The sequence below is a fragment of the Triturus cristatus genome, chromosome 5_1 (genome assembly GCF_964204655.1).
Source record: "Triturus cristatus chromosome 5_1, aTriCri1.1, whole genome shotgun sequence".
NCBI classification, from domain to species: domain Eukaryota; kingdom Metazoa; phylum Chordata; class Amphibia; order Caudata; family Salamandridae; genus Triturus; species Triturus cristatus.
The window spans coordinates 390,336,851-390,354,596 of record NC_140587.1 but is presented as its reverse complement, the minus strand read 5'-3'; the positions used below and the strand labels follow the sequence as shown (position 1 = coordinate 390,354,596).

Sequence of the window (17,746 nt, the reverse complement as noted above, 5' to 3'; positions counted from 1 at the left end):
ATACATATGAGCATTAGCCAAATTTAAGTCCAAGGGGGAATCAAAAAATGTCTTTTAAACCAAACAGAAAAATAGAAACTTTTGATGGGGCCCTGGAAGTCATAGAGTTAGTATCAAAGAAAAAACGTGACTGGGTAACTGCAGTTGATTGTAAAACAGGTAATGTTACATCTGCAGGATAAGCATACTCAGTATCTTCAGGTAGACCACCAGCCGGTGGTAGCAACAAATGATCAGTAACTGTATGCATCTCGATGGCAACATTAGGCATGGTGGTAGGAGCCGGAGCCAAAACAGAATTTCTCAGCATCGCAGGGCAAGAGACCGCTGGAGTCATACTAAGAAGAATCGGCCACTCGCTGTAGTTTGACATTGTCAATGGAGATGTACCTGTCATCCTTGCGACCAGGAAGTGGAGGTAAAATGACTGTTCGTGTACCCTGTCGCCAAACACTGGAACCGGGGCACGATAAGAGGGGCCAAACTCCTTCTTGTTCTCCACCTTCTCACGGACCAGGTCACCAACTCGAGGTAGCCAGCCGACTTCCGGAATCTGAAGTGCAGCATCAGATGTGGAGGGTATGTGTTCCTTTGCGAGACTATCTCTGGTCTCTTGTAGACTCTGTAACACAGCACAGTCATCATCTACGTCAAACGGTGCGGCAGACGCCGCCATGTCTAGACCATCAAGGTCTGGGACAAACATTTTTATGCCAAAGAGCATCATGTATGGGGTCCGCCCACCCAGAGACCTTCTAGGGAGATTATTAAGTGCACGTTGAACGTTATACAGATGGGCAAACCAGTTCCGGCCAGTGCCTAAAACCCTAGCTGTCAAGGATTGCTTTAAGTCACGGTTCATCCGCTCCACCACACTATTGCCCTCAGGTCGGTAGGGAGACGAAAATTTGACTTGGACCTCTACATTTTTCATGGCTTCTTTGTACGCCTTAGAGGCGAACGCAGGGCCCTGATCAGAATGAAAGGTACCACACACAAAACTTCCCACAAAGACACGCAAATCCCTGATGACAGTGCGAGCATCAGCACTCCTTTGTGGCCATATCGAAAACGTGTGCACGAATCAACTGCAACTAAGATATACTTGTACGCAGTATCAGAGGAGAAAGGACCGCAGTGATCTAAATAAACACAACCAAGTGGTTTATTAGATATGTACAATTGAGTTTGTGGTGGGCGCGCAGCAGTTGAAGGTTTAATCTGCTGGCAAATGTCACAATCAAGAACATAAGTGCGAGCCTGTTTATATAACCCGCGCCACCAGTAACATTGTTGTAACAGGGTAACAGTTGCTGCAACGCCGGCATGGGCAGATGCCATACCCTCGTGAGCCGCTGTTATCAAGGATGGTCTGCAGTCCGTGTTGGGAATCAATCTGCCACCAACGTCGTTAATTCTCACTAATGGGACGTTATCAGGACTTAGGTGATAATGGTAACGAGAAGGGAAACCTCTCGGGTAATTAATTACTTCTCTTCTCTGTTGCAGCGATAGCTGCCAAAATGTCATCATCGATCTTACTTTTGGATCTTGTAACTGCTGCTACTAGATATGTCGCCACTACTGTTTTCGCTGCCTCATCAGCCAAGCTGTTGCCGACAGCGTGGACACCAACTCGTTGATGACCAAGAGTGTGAATTTCATTCACGAGAGGCAGATGTTCTTTAAGTTCTGCCACTCGAACCCAAAGCATTTTATGCTTAATTGTGCTACCTGTGGAATCACGATATTCATTTTGAGACCAAAAGAATAGATTGTCGTTGAAAGACTGAATACAGTAAAACGAGTCACTCACTATAAGAGTAGTAACCCTAGGATCAGCAAACTCCAGTGCAAGCACCAGAGCACGGAGCTCTGCCAACTGTGCGGTACAATCACCCAATGACTGCGTATGCACGACATCAGACTTGAATTCTCCATTCTCGAAAGTACCTGCAACAATTGCGCAAGCCGCTGAATAGGCGTACTTCGATCCCGTCACCTGTTGCGCCGAACCGTCAGTATAAATGACACAATGGTAATCTTCGAGCGGTTGCAAAGACAGAGGAGCCGGATGAACAAATTCATATTGCAAGCACTCCTGCGTCTGCAATGAGGCATCAAAGATATAAGTGACATCTGGCGATGTCAGAGAAGTGGCCCATTGTATCCAACGTGGATGCAAAGCTTTTGAATTGGGTACACTGGCTTTCGTCACTGCCTCTAGGGCAGGATACGGTGCCATCTGCACGCAGTCAAAACTTTCTCGACTGAGGAAAAGCGCAGTTCAGCCGAAGTGTACAAGTGTGATTTTTAGGCAATGGGGACTGTGTCGCCCTCATTGAACGTTAAGTACGTGAAACCCACTGCGCCTGGTACTATTCTTATCACCAGGTTAGTGTGGCTATCACGTGTCAGTAGGTATTTTGAAGCAAGAAGATCAGCCTGCAAAGATTGCAAAATAGCTGAATGCTCTGGCAGCCTGCTCGATTTGGAAAAAGTTGGTTGTACCAAGGCATAAAGCGGCTTGATACGCTGGGCATAGTCGGGAATGTACGTACGACCGAAATTCAGAAAGCCCAGCAAAGATTGTAATTTTTTCAATGTTGTAGGAGCTCGCAGACATGCGCACTTCTCCAGAAAGTGAGGAGCTAATCCTCGACCCTCATTGTTGAGCTCGTAGCCCAAAAACAACACTGTATACTCTGCAATGTGAGACTTCGCAAAATTGAATTTGTAACCGAAGCCTGCAAATATAACAATAATGCGATCAACGCGACACAGATGCGGCCACAACTCATCGTCCGTGAGATAGATATCATCAACATACGAGTATGCATCTGGGTCAATGCTCTCTAACAGAGAGACTACACCTGCGGCAAAGACGCCAGGGCTGTTTTTATAGCCCATGCCAATCTTTTAAATTGTTTTTGCTTTCCGCCAGAAGTAAACGCTGTCCACTGACTACTAATAGAGGACAGGTTATGGCTGTAAAAGCCATTGGATATGTCAAGTGTGGTTTTAAACCTTTTACGCACAAGACTATCAACGAGGGCAGAACTGGGGGTATTCTGTACCGCGCACGTCCGGCAATGAGAGTTTGAATGCCGGTAATCCAAAAATAGGCGGTACGACCCATCAGGTTTCGTTACAGTGAATAAAGGATTATTCAACGGTGACACACATGTTTCAATAACTCCCTGATATTCCAATTGCTCAAGGATGTCCGCGACGTGAGATCTAGTTTCGCGACGCATGGGATATTGGGGCTGTGTTTGAGGCATAGACTGCAAGGGAATCTCATGGCTGGGAGACAATTTATCCCAGTCCACCTGAGTGCGATACAAAGCCAGTGCAAGCACCTGAGCCCACTCTTCGGCAAACCTTTCAGCGTGCTCCCTTGGCAAGGAGTGCGCAAAGGATGAGAGGATTACCTCCTCCCCTCTAGGAGCATCTAAATGAAAGGCCGGGGGCCAGTCTGCCTCTGCCAATGTCATGAGAATGTCATAGGAAGAGGTCAGATTATCCCAAAAAATCCCTTGTATTGTGCGTTGTATGTCACCTTCAATTAAGAGTACTATGTCATATAGTCTATCAGGGGGAGCCACTCTAGTGTCAGCAGTTTTTACAGTAATGAACGTGTCAGTTACTGTCGCCTCCAGAAATGGACGCAGTGCTTGCCGCACTACTGTAACCTCCGCTGTGCTGTCGAGCAGCGTTAGTGCCCATGTCAGGTTCCAAAGCTGCGTCCGCACTATCTGTGGCATACCTCGCTGTTAGCGCAGCAACCGTCTTCTTCTGAAACAGGGGGCTTTGACGTGCAAACTCGTCTTGCTTGCCTTTACCATCAGCCTGACGGGGTTGCTCACGTCCTTGTTGGGCACCCCGACCCTTGCCACGTTCTCCACCAACGGACTGTGAGGCCTATGTTTCCTGTGAAGAACGAGGAGAGCGTTGTTCACTAACCTGAAATCTATCAGGTGACCTAATCCTAGTGCGATCGCGCAAATCGTATGTGCGTTCACTAGTGGGCTGCATGGGAGACGCAGGACGAGACCCCTGTTTCTGTTGCTGCTTTCCCTGTTTCTTTGTTCGCCAATTTTGCTTTGGGAAAGTTGGGCGATCGTCTTTAACAGACGAACTCACCTTAGTGTGTTGTATTAAGTCAGAAATGACTATAGTTGGTTTGACCCCTAAACTACTGCGGCCAATAGTTCTATATGCTTCCGCAATAATTTTAGGCAACTCTTTGGGCTTATCGAGCTCATCGACGCGGGCTAAGCCTTTAGCCACTTGGAACTGTACCGCATCTCCCTTGAGGTTACCAAGGACGAGAGAGGCAACTACGTCGAACACCCCGACAAGCCGCATTCCCAACTCAACAGCCGCCTCCGGACCGTTGTTATCTTGAACACGTTTAATGATGGAGGGAAGCACAGCCATAGACGGAGTGCCAAAGCACTTCGAGTAGACCGCGGCAAAAACCTTACACCAGTTGTCACAACTGGACACTTCTGGGATTAAATCTTTCGGCAAACTAATGGTGAGGATCCTGTGTTTCCCAACAGGAGTAGAGTGCGGAAATACTGCTTCCATTTGGTCAAATTTCTCGGCAAGCCAATAAGGCAAATCGTCCTTATTCTGGGCTAATAACAACCGCGGGATGACCAGCCGGTAGTCCCGCAACAGCAGGTGCCCCACCTGCACGTTGCGTGAAACGTATTGCACTAAAGCCCTATATACTGCAATAAGTGCTGTATGGAGTGTACAAATTCATCCACCGCAACAGTCAAATAGCGGGGGTGAGGCGTAAATCCGGCCAGCACCGGCCATGTGGCCCCTGGAATCGACAAAGGGCCCCTTCTAGCCGGTGCAACCGCATTGAGAAGGGCGCCATTAAACCAAATACTATGCTGCCAGGCTGAAAGGGGAATCTCTTGCGTTCTATATGGTGTATAATTTTCTGGGACCCGCGTGTGAGTATACGAGTGAAACGTTTTATCATCTGCATTCACAGCCGGCAGCGTCACCCAAGAGGAAATCAACTCGTAGGGGTGTGACGCATCGGCACTCACCACAAAAATAACGGCCATCCCATCGTCCGGCACCCCATACTGCGTCAAATGACGCCGCAGAGGCGTGCGGCTATGGGCTGCAATATCGACCGCCATAAGGACACAGAGAAGAACAACAATGGATTTTACAGTAGCACCAGGGTTCAGAAATATAAAACACCTTTTCAATTAACAAGCTTGTGTGAACCTATTAGGTGACTAACAGGTAGGTGAAATCCGTCACTCCCGTTATCTGGAAACAAGAGTGAGGGTGTTGTGGACTAATATAAGCACTACTAAGGCATTTCAAATCAAAAGTCCAAACGTTAGGTGCGCCATGTTGCAGGGGTTCTGCTCATGCACAGAACTATGCGCAGGAAACCAGGACCTCAGTAAATTGTGGTGTACCAAAAACTCACCTCAGTACCTAGAACCCCTATCTGACCAGCATCAGTGTCCCATTCGTTATCCGTATTCTCTCGGAGGTCCCAATGTATAGACAACCCAGAACAAGCGACTTAGGGTACTCTCAGGAACGGTGGGAATCAGAAATACCTGTTCGCTATTATTCTCATATCAGTCCACAACAAGAGTAATCAGAGACACAGTAAAGTTTAAAAGGTTTATTTTATAAACTACGTGTCCAAAGATTCAGTACTTTGGCTAACATAAGCAGACAAATGATTATAATTAAAACCATCTGCATTATTACAATACCATAGAAAATGAAGGGAGAAATCATATTACAAATGACAGTGGATTACAGCCACCTTCCCTTAGCTAGTAGGCTAGTATTATTATATTAATAGAAGGTCTCTAGGCTTGAATGGGGAACCCCATACCGTAAAGATCAGCGTTGGTGAATCACATCACAGGATCAGCTTTGCTCTGCACCTGGAAATGTTCTTCTCCAGAATGTGTTTCTAACGCATGCAAACTGTAGTATTAAAGGCTCTCAGCATTCAGGTATTTGCAGCTGTGTGCATATTATGGCTAGAAAGTGGGCCGATCAACCTGAACTCAAAAACATACATTGTCTGGCGTCTCAGAGTGTTTTGCACACAATGTTCAGACCAAGGTCTAGGGATGTGAACAACAGACTATTCTCATGTGAAGAAAAGGCAAGCAAGAAGTTTTCAAATAATAACATGTCTCTGCAGTGTCGTGTGCAAAAGCAGCAAAAGTGGCAAGATTGCTTTCTAACATCTAACGCGCTTATGCTAACATAGCAATGTATGCATCTAAATCGCTGCCTTCACTACAATTTCACACTGAGGGTGCGTTGGGCAGCCAAGGTGATGCCTCAGTTCCGAGGGGCTGCAAAACTGCATTGCGAGGTCCTGCATTATCGTTGAGGATCCTGCCGACTAGGGCTTGTAATGCGAAGTTCGGCATCGAGGATGCATCTCGTAGTCGAGGCGATGCATCGGGTCCAAAAAGCTGCAAGGCTGTGATGCAAGAACCTGCGTCATCATAGAGGCTGCCTTTGATAAGAGATTTGCAGAGGTAGGCCCTGTGTCAGTGAAGCTTCACAAAGCAGTGGTTCCAATGCAGGCTGCAAGGTCGATGTGGAGTCCTTGCGCTGAGAGAACCCTTCCCAAAAGAGGCAATGCGCCGGTTCTGCTGGGGTTTACAAGCACATCAGAGGAGATGCATCAGTTCTGCAAGGTCCGCAGATGGGCTGGCAGAGCACCTTCAGGCCCACTTCCAAGGGTCAACAACTGGGGTGGCAGCACCTGACAGTGGTAGGACTCACAGATGGCAGAGCCCAGGTGCTGGGTTCAGAGTTGTTGGAGCCATCTGTCCCTAAAGCTCTAGTCAGAAGGACAGTCAACTGCTTGGAGTCACTTTGGAGTTGTTGGGTTCAACAGATGCAGGTCCAGACCTTCTCTACCTTTGTGAATTAGGCCCTGATTTTGTAAATAGCCAAAAGTAATAAAGTTACTTAAATGTGTAAGAGTAAACTTACATGTATAAATTGCTTACATGTATAAGTTATCTTTGTGAATAGCCTCTTCCAGTCATGAGGGCAGCAGGTCATCACAGCAGGGCACAAGTCCTTTAAAGCAGCAGTCTAGCAGAGTGACAGTCCTTTCAGCAGCGCACCATTTCTTCTTCATGGTAGAGTATCCAAAAGTCCAGAAGAGTACTAAAGAGTTGGTGCCTGGGGTCCAATATTTATACATGGGCCCTCCCTTGAAGTGTGAGAAGCTTCTAGAGGTTCCCCTTCTTTAAAGCCCACAGGCATCCTACCTTCCTTGTCCTGGCTCCACACTAACTGCAGGGGGTATGCAGACCTTTGCTTGGAGGCAAAACACAGCCTATTCAAGTTATGTAGGGCTGTGCCCAGCTCCATCCCCCATCCTGTTAGTGACGGCCCATCTAGGCACACCTAAGCTCTCTTCTGTGTGTGGCTATCTAGTAGGTATACACAAAGCCCAACTGTCAGCTACACGCAGTCATGTGACCCAGAGACAGGCTGCAGGCACTAAATGGCTAAGGTTGTAAAAGTCCACCTCTCTAAAAGTGCCATTTTCAAAATTGCAATTAAATATCCAACTTCACCATGAAGAGGATTTTTTGGTACAATTTTAAAAACACCAAACATGAACTGGTTAACCGCTCCCATTTGGAAATTCTTATTATTACTTATTAAATGTAATAAGTTAACTCAAACGGTGTTCTCCACAGCAGTTCACTGCTCACCTAAACTGCCACAAACTTTATTGCCCCAGCCTCATCGCTCCCAGTAGGTGTGTGCCCAGGTGAAGAATGGCCCAAGAAGGGCCCGTCTTAGCCGATCATTGCCCAGAAGAGGCTGGGCCATCCCCCTTGGCTGTTGCTTGCAAACAGCACCGGTGAGCACTTTGTGTTTTTCACTTACTTTGTACTACTGCTGTGAGTTGTGTCATTTATCTCTTTGATTGTGAGCCATGAGCTAAAGAACGTTGGCGGGAGACAAAGACAGTGCCACAGCTAAACCACATACAGGCACCACATTAGATTCATTCCTTGCCTGTGCAGTGGGGGTAAAGGAAATTGACATGGCGGAGAGATGCCTGTCGCTGGATCTAGGGGTGGGGCATACTACCATTCTACTGAGTCTGATAGCTTCACTGCTTGGTAACTCTGGGGCTGTCTTGCCAAATTGCCACCGACTACCTACACCTGAGGCTATCAAACAAGCCCTCCTTCCGATTCCCAGCAGAAAGTCCATTGATTATGCCCCCGCAAGTACCAGTTTCTGTGAACCGGCAGCAAGGAAAAAGAGGGAAACCTAGCAAGGGACTTTATACACTATCAGCAAAAAGTGGGATCCATAGCCAACTCTTCGGCCAATCCTTGTAGTACAAAAGCCCCTAGCCCTCCCCAGTCTGAGCAATTGTCATCTTCTACCAGCAGGGAAAGAGGTGAGGCATTAATGATGGACTCGGAAAGCTCAGTGGGCAAAGTAAAAAGCATCATGGAATCATCACTTGCTCCCCTTGTAGACAGAATATGCTCCCTAGATGGTGCTACCTGGCAACGATCATCCAAGCTTAACACTTTATTGCTACCGGATGAAACAACGCAGTCCAATGGCCCACTTCCCTCCACCACAAAGACCAGTCACACTGACACCAATCATATTCCAGACCTGAAGCCCCTGCCACCACCTGGGCTTCCAGTTCCCCCCTTTAACCAATCCCGAACAGTGTTGGGGGCTAGGCACCCAGCTTCTTTGAGCAGTAGAAATGCTGACCAGAGCCTAAATGGGGCTATCAATACCGTCAGTTTCCATTCTCAAGTGCCAACATCCCAACATTGCATCACTCACACCCAGCCTAGCCTGGACTTGCCTCCTGTATCCTGCCCATAGGTGGCAGTTCTAGGTGGAATACCGCCACTTCTCTCCAATAGGGACGAATCTCATCTGCAACTCGAAAACAAAGTATGCCACAGGCTGTCCCGGAACACTGACTTTTCCATATATGAGTACTGTTAGAAATGGGATTTCTGGTTGCTAGGGCAAGCGCCTAAGCCAGGCAGAAACCACCACTCTAGTCAGGACAAGGGAGTTACACACCGCAGATAACCCTCACTCACCCTCTTGGTAGATTGGCAGATCAGTCAAGCTTATCCCAGAGGCAATTTGTAAAGAGTTTGTGCAACACACTCACACAGCGGCGACACACTAGGCACACCACAAAAGAAACACCACACAAGGTTATATAAAAAATAGCCTCTATATTACTCATAAAACACATTAGAACGCAATCACATATATACACTGTGCCACCTGGCACTAGGTATGACTTTACAGGGGATTATATACACGACAGGACCAATCGGGCCACTGTCATAACCATTAGATCTCACAGGTAGCGAAATAAAAACAACCAGTAACTACTGGCAAGAGGCACTTAGCATATACACATTAGGCATGCATTGTGGCATTACTCAGAGAAGCATATTATGCAAAACATCATCAGTTATGCATCCTTTCCATAATACCTAATGTCCCTCTTAGGCAAAAACAACCTAACATCACCTAGCACAGCATATTAGATAAACATTATTAGCAGTGGTGCAGTTCATCACTATCACTGAATACGTGGTCCGGTGAGCCTGCGAGGCTCCATCCTCGTTGAGGCAGACAGGCGGGGCTCTCCTACTCCGCATGGGGAGCCCAGCCCATGGTCTGGCTCTGACTGACTTCCGCCTTCTTCCAGTTTGCTGTGCGGGCGTTTTTCTCCACTCCTACCACAGGAGCCCCCTTCTCGGGCTCAGAGGGGTAAACAAGATGAAGCGCTCACTGTGCCAAATACGCCAAACAGTTGTAGTCCAATCTTACCACGTTTTACCATAGAGAGCACATGCACTTTACACAGCAGTGTTAAAGGGCCCAGAGTCCTAAAACCACCAAAACCAGGTCAGAAAAAATACCAGGAGGAAGAAAAAAAGTTCAGGGATGACCCTGCAAAAAAGTCCAAAAAGTACGATAACATACTATTAGTGAGGAGGATTGAATGGATTGGCGGCTCAGACTAATTTATAGGAGAGGATTATGTGATAATAAATTGTGGACACCCAGGCCTCACGCTACGCCTAATCAAATCGGGAAATAGGCCTGGAAAATTCAGAGTAGCTGCTTGCATTTCACCCCTAGGCTATTTCTTGAAACAAAATTCACCACCGCAACTAGGTGAGAGAGGGCATATACCTACTGGGACTGATGCCTTTGGAGCCTTTTCTGTTCCTTCCCTTAATAGATACCTTCCTCTAACAGACTTGGATAGTAATGATTTACGCCCTCTTTTTCCTGAAGCGGGCAGAAAGTCTGTCACCGATGGGGCTATGGAAGTGGCTTCCAGTGCAGATCCACTCCTAGATTCTATAGGTAATGGCCTCCCTCTTTGTTCATCCATTAACCATAGTCCACTTGCAGCTGGTGACTCTTTGACCAATGTCAAAATCCACTCTGAAGGAAGTGACCCAATTAGGGCCACCGGGTTACTCGCGACCACCTCTCAGCCTTCCTCACAAATGAAGAGTCGGTCAGACAGTAGAGAATAAAAACCAAATATATTTATTACAAGTACACTCAAGTGGAGTCTGGTCTGACCAGCCTCCTTAGATTGCTGCAGAGGGACTGACCTCACACAACATGGTAAGGCATAAAGTACATTTTACAATACCCCTAAAGACATGCCCAGACCGGAATTTTCCAGTCTGGTAGCTGGTGAACAAAAGAGATACATAAAGATGAGTTACAATCCTGGGACCGGACACACATTATCTTGCATTCAAGGTTACTCTGCCTGTTCTCACTGCTCTGAGCTGTGGGAGCAGGCCTATCTAGTCAGAAAGGTATGCAATAATGAACAGTCTATTCATTAGCACAGCAAAACTCAACCTAGAAGAAATACACATACAGAGGACTCAGTGGCAGCTGCTTTTCGGTGAGGCGGACACAAAGTGAGACAGAAGTTAGTTTTGATCATTGCTCAAAATGGCGGCTAAATATAAATGTCAGGTGTCAGCAGCTCAAGAAGGAAATAGAACCCACTAACCTCTGCGTAGCAGCCAGCAGGGACGATGTTGAGCTGAATATGATCCCTTCGCCACCGGACACGTTCTCTCCCCAGAGTGTAAGAGAATACAGCTGTGAGGGAGCGCACCCGGGGGACAAGGAACAGAAAGCAGGACTTCAAGGTCTTTAGCCTTGGGGGACTGGTCTACGATGGAACATAAACTGCCTGTAGTGAGGACACAGAAACACACTTCAGGGAAGTTAGCACGACAACCTAACCCCTCTTTGACTCTGTTCTACCCTTCCTGATAACCAATGTCATGGAAGTACCTGAGTGTCTGTTGTCCCTGCTGAAACCTGTAATATGCCTCACGCCTGTGCTGTTTCCTCACAATCCTCAGGAGCGCACTCGTGCTTACGGAGCGTCACTGTTAACGTTCACAGCGACTGTTTCAGGTGCCTTTCCGGTCTCAGCCCTTAGTTCAGCACATTGTTGTGTGAGCTGACATTTATGCACAGATAAAGCACAATGCGGGAAGACGATAGTCAAAAGAATGAATCTAGAGTAGTCAAAATTAGGACTCGGGAAGTGGAGCAACTCGGTACCTGTTGGCTCAAGGATGGTAACAGGAAAAACAGGAAGCGTGTTGCACTCTGCAAAAAAGGTTTTCAATCGGAGGCTTCTGCACCTTTACCTCAGCTCTTGTGAAGTCCTAACGAGAACAAGATTCTTGTGAAGTCCTCTCAGAATTGCCAAGACGAGAATCCGCTCACTCCAATCCGCGGGAAGGAAAGCGTCCGCTTGCCGCCATATTCCGGAAAGGATTGTCAAGCACCATTCCCTCGCCCCGGAAGTGTTTTTATCGTAGTTCTGGGAATACGGGTCCTCACCCGGAAGTGGCCCAGCCTCTGGGAGTTGTAGTTCTACGCTATTTTGCTCGGAACAGGAAGGCACGATATTCGCGCCTTGGTCTACGGCTCCGTAAGTGAAGGAGCATGACAATAAAATGGTGCAGCGAATGCTAACTTTAATCGTATAGTGCATTGAGAATTCGGCAAAAGCACTTTTCCAGTCCAACAGACCCTCCTTTTAGCATTCGCCAACCCATTTTGCTAACATCTAGAGCAAATAGTTGCCTACATAACAAAGGGACTACCAATTGCAAGCTAATATTTGCGTTATCAATACTCATAAATAACTTTATCTATTGACATGAGATCTTGTATACCCTGCATCATCATGGCTGTTGTCTCAGTGTCAGATACTAAAACCTTCTGTTTGGGTGTTAAAGTCTTTGCACAATGAGCACAGCAAGCAGGGAGGCAATGTATGCAACAGGTGAAAAATTATGCCACCAACTACAGCGAAGAAAATGAGAATCTTTAAACCCCAGGACACAAACAGACCCCAGAACCATTTAGAGAGAGACCAAGAACCATTCTCTTGGTGGATGTCGGATGCAAGGCTGTGTAACTTCTGAATGGCAGAGTATACATTAGGGGCGTGGTCAGAGATGTATACGCAGCAGATACTGACAATGACGCGACAGGCCCCTCCCCGATCAGCAAGGATGAAGTCTAACACCATCCGGTTTTGTAAAGTAACGAGTCTCGTAGCCTGGTGCTCAGCTGTAATATTTGTCAAAATTCCAGTGGTAGTATTAATGACCCCCTCTACAACTCGTGTGAGGCGACGAATGTTGAGACTGTTAGACATGGGGCCCCAAAATGGTATGATACCCTTCATGGCATCTGTAAACTGTTGTAAAGTGGTATCTTTCTGATCTATATATTCTGTGTTAATAACCCTTCTAACTCGGGACAGGTGTGCACTCCGACGCTGTAATCAATGGTCCTTATGGTAATTGGATGGTGCTATATACACTGGGGGAAGAGAGGTAACATGTACCTGACCATCCCCTAGGAAGCCAAACATAAGCTTGAGATCCACAAACAAAATAAACATTATGCGGTGGGAGCAAAGGTGGACTACTGATCGTACTCAATATATAGGTGTAATTGCAATTGCTCTCTCCTACCTTTACCTTCCCTGTTCCCTGGGCACAAAACCCAGCAGTTGTGTTGACTACTGGTATTGGCATCGCTTCATCCTTAGTAATATTCCGTGTTTGAAAACATGTGAAGCATTCAGTAGCATTGATCCCCTGGAAGTCTAACATTTCATTTTGAAGACATGTTGCATTATTTTCCTTAATACCAAATAAATGAGAGGGGCCCCTTAACCACCAAAGGAATAGGGCACCAAATAGACCGTAGTCAAAAACAATTCCCCTTTGGGTTAGCTTAATACAAGAAAGTCAAAGCACTCATCACATCCAAGATATCACCAGAACATAATACCACCACCATCAAAGGCAAAAATGTGTTTAAAATATAAAAAAAAAAATTTTTTAATTATTCAGCAATAATCAAGAGCAAAAAATCATTTTACAGAGTTAAAAAGATAAAAACATACACAAAATACAATTTACACAATTAATCAAAAGGGGACAATCTGCAAGAAAGATACTTTCTAATCATTGAAAAGGCAATACATTAGATCCAGATCATTTGTTCAGCATAAAATTATTGTACATTCCATTTTGGCGATAATAGATCACAAATGTCACCACAATCTACAGTATGCCTTAATACAGTGTGCGTCGACGCGTTTCGGTGGTTATCACTGTTCAAAACACCGCCTTCCTCAGGACAAGAAATAATACCTCCCACAGTGATTATTCGGATCTGTCTCTGTTTCAGGCTCCACATCCAAAAATAACTGCAGTAAGTAATAGCTGCAGGCCCATACATGAGAATGAACTATTCTCTCAGTAGGGCATCTCTCTCAAAATTTAGGATTAATCTTCCAATTGTGTATTCAGGGTACTTCCAATATTATAGATAAGAATTAGAGCAATGCCACACCCTGCCGCTTTAATTCGTGTTGAGATTATATCTTCTGAAATATTCGTCATTCAAATAATCCATAGTCTAAAATATTTTCCCATAAAAGAAAACAAATAATAAATTCTTCATTTAATTAATTTAAAAAAATCTCTTTGCAACTTTGCAAGATTTCACCAATTTCTGGCCAATTGTTTAAGTTCTTTACAGCCACAATGACCTGGGGAAAAGAACCTCCGGACCCGATAGAGCCTGAGACAGACCCATTTGTGTAAGTAGCGTTTCTGGGCCCAATTAATTGATGATGATGGGTCCTAGCTTCCTTACTGAACCTGCTCATTTCTTCTGCAGGCTGTTTTGATTCTCGCTCGTCTCACTGGAGCCTACGCGCCCATCTTTCTTACGTCCAGGCCCATGAGGGCCTCTTCCAGGGTAAAGTAGCGGACTTATACCCGTGATCCTTACTGTACTCCCCTTTTTGCAAACCTTGTTCTGAATGTTCTCTCATCTTTTTCCCAGGTTTCAACCCTTACCCTCTTTCACCACCACTGTCCTGAGGAAGACCCCGTCGTGAGGGACTCACTTACCTACAATCCTATAGGGGTCGAAACGTCGACATTTGATACAATAGCCAGTTGTAACAACAGCGATGGATCACTGTGTTTTTTGATACTTGAACATGGCTATTAAGAAATAAGGACACTGTTTGAATAATTTGGCTTATTTGTGGGCCGCCTTGTTGTATAGTTATTATACTGTATAAATTAGGGGTGGGAGGAATTTGCGGAATTAACCTTCGCAAATTATCGCGAGAATGTTTAAAATTATCGCAAACAAGCAGAAATATCGCAAAGATGCGGAAGTTTTTTTCCGGCATGTTCGCGAGATTTTCTGCATGGTTGCGGGTCGCCAACTTACCCATGTGGTTGCTTGCGGGCGCGGCCATCTTGTTTTGAGTTGTTCTCGCGGTGCATGATCGCGAGAAGAAAGACGTGATCGCGCGACGCATGACGTCACTGCGGGCGCGAACTGTCGCGAGACAGCGCAAATGGCTAAAAACAATACAACATCTCATGGAGAACGCGACCGGATCAAGAAAACTTGTCGGCGAACGCAGGGATTCAGGTAAGGCGATCGCGCGCGCGCGAGAATGTATCATTTTACAGCGCGAGCAAGAAACAAATTATCGCCAAGCTGCGGAAACCGGAATTTTTGACATTTTCGCGCTCTCCGCGGAACGCAAAAATGTCAAATTATCGCAATTTCCGCGAACGGAACGAAATTTTTGCCCAGGCCTAGTATAAATCACACATTTGTATATTCACTCCCTCATCCTCACCCTAATCACAACACGCCCACCCTCCCTCTCCTCTCCTGGGGCACTGTTTTTTACACTATGTTAACAAATGTATAAATGATTAGGAGCCCAGTGTGATTAAATAACAATGTGCACTAAGTACAATACATCCTTTTCATTCTTTTTTGGTAAATATTGTTTATTTCTTATGTACATGAAAGTATCCACTGGGTCCACTGTTCATATGTACTGTTTGATACCCAGGTTCCAGTGACTACTTGTGGGTTTGCTCTTCTAGGTAACCAAGGACAGATGGGTCAGTAAAACGGGGCACCTGAATGGCCCTAACCTCAGGGGGCACTGCCGCATTCAACACTGCATTATTCTCATCCTCCGTTTGGACCCATGTTAGCCGGGCATCCGAAAAAGGAACAAAGCGGGGCACCTTCTCCCATTCTGAATCTCCAATTCTATCAAGAACCCATTGGTCATAAGGCAGAGTAAGAGGTACTTTTTGGCAATGCTGGCGGTGTATCTAATTCTTTTGGCCGGCGACCTTGACGGCAGTGCGGGTAGCAAGGAGCACCTGGACTGGTCCCTTCCGCCTTGGCTCCAAGGCCTTCTTCCTCTGGAAGTTGCACGTGAAGATGAAGTCTCCGGGCCGAATATCGTGCCCAGGCCCCTTAGGTGCTGGCGGGAGTATATCGTGACTCTGTTGGTGAATAGAACGCAGACTTTTAGTTAACTCATACAGATAATCCACCACCAGAGGATATTCAATTTTGGAGAACCTTTGAGGTCGGGCACCCAAACACTACCTCCCAAGGTGACAGTCCTGTTCTAGAGTGAGCTGTCATTCTTGTAGACAAGAGGGCTAATGGTAAAGCATCTGGCCACTGCACGCCTGTGCTCCCTTGAATTTTTGCCAATTTTAGTTTGAGAGTACCATTGTACTTCTCAACCAAACCTGCTGACTGGGGGTGATTTGCAGCATGGAATTTCTGTTTGATATGTAGACCTTCACACACTAACTGGATGATCTTCGCATTGAAGTGACTTCCGTTATCACTCCAAATCAAACGGGCAAGCCGAAACGAGGTAAGAACTCCTGTAGGAGTGCTTTTACAGTCGCTATGGCTGTATGCTCTTTGGTGGGGTATGCCATAACCCATTTACTGAATGCACAGACAACCACTAACACATACTTCAGATTGCTGACTCAGTCCATCTCTATATAATCAAGCTGCAGGACCTCAAAAGGGGAAGTGGGGGGTGCAAAATTACCAGGTGGCGTTAGGGTACCTTTCCCAGGATTGTGCATCATACACACCGTACAATATTTAACCATATGAGCAGCCATCTTTGGGATATTGTCATACTGCCACACAGGGTCTAACAACTTACAAACACCTTTAGCAATGATATGAACTGGCCCGTGCGCCATGGTGACTATGGGATGAACATATGCATCTGGTAAAATCCATCTCTGTTTTCCTGACTTATCAGTCCAACACCCATTCTCATCCAAATGTGCTGTGCTTTCCTGCCATATTGCTACTTCCTCAATAGTTGCCTCACTTTGTATCCCCTTGACATTTTCCAGTGTGTCCTCAAACATGGTGACCTCGGGCACCCACCTAGCAGGACCTGCTACAAACATCCTTTTCATCTTTGTTCGGGCGGTCTCCTTAGGTGTCTGATCTGCAAAGGCATTTCTCTTACCCACATTATCGGTTATTTTCTTGTGTGCGCTGCACTTCACCGTTACTAATTTCTTCGAGAGGGTCAAAGCTGACAAAAGCCCATGTACCATCAACTACTGTGTGCAGTGTCATGATTGCATATGCAGCTGTTGTAGTCCCATCTGGTAACTTGAAACAAGAGCCATCAACATATAGTTTCCCTTGGGGATCCGATAAGGGAACATCAGGCAGGTCTACCCATCCTTTCGTCTCTTCCTCTGTCCAGAAGATACAATCATGTATGTCAACTTCCTTACTTTCAGAAGGGAGGAGTAGCAACATGGCTGGGTTCAGAGTGGCACATATTTTGGTCGTGACATGCAGGGCAAAGAGAGTCAGCTCATAAAAGGTCAGATGTGCACTGGTGAAGTGCGGCATCTTGGTCTTATTCAAAAGGGTGTCCCAGCATGGGGCACCATGACTGTGATATCCGTATCAAGTACGAGCCCAGCCGATTGCCTTATTGAGACAGACACAGGCACAACCGCTCTTAGACAGCTCGGGAGGGCTCTGGCAACAGGATCAAGCAGAGCCGAAAAATAAGCACACAGCCGTTGCTTACCTCCAAAGGCCTGTGTTAACACAGAAAGCGCACAACCAACTATTTTGTGTACATATAGTATGAACGACTTCGCATAATTAGGTGTACCAAGCACAGGTACAGAGCAAAGCGCAACTTTTAATTGCTCAAAAGACTGCTGGAATTCAAGCATCCAGGGCAAGGGTTCATGTA

The 17,746-nt window shown here is 46.2% G+C and overlaps 1 protein-coding gene across 2 annotated transcripts in view; it reads right to left on the bottom strand.

The window, feature by feature from the left end:
• Positions 1–17,746, bottom strand: part of LOC146830921 (uncharacterized) — a 250,207-nt gene that overhangs the window by 131,382 nt on the left and 101,079 nt on the right. The window contains exon 4 of one of the 2 annotated variants that reach the window (XR_014961498.1): positions 15,358–15,983. The exons of the other annotated variant lie outside the window; for it this stretch is intronic. The gene's annotated coding sequence lies outside the window, so the exon portion shown is untranslated. Of the gene's footprint in view, positions 1–15,357; positions 15,984–17,746 lie in introns of those variants that run through there. 2 annotated transcript variants of the gene reach the window in all.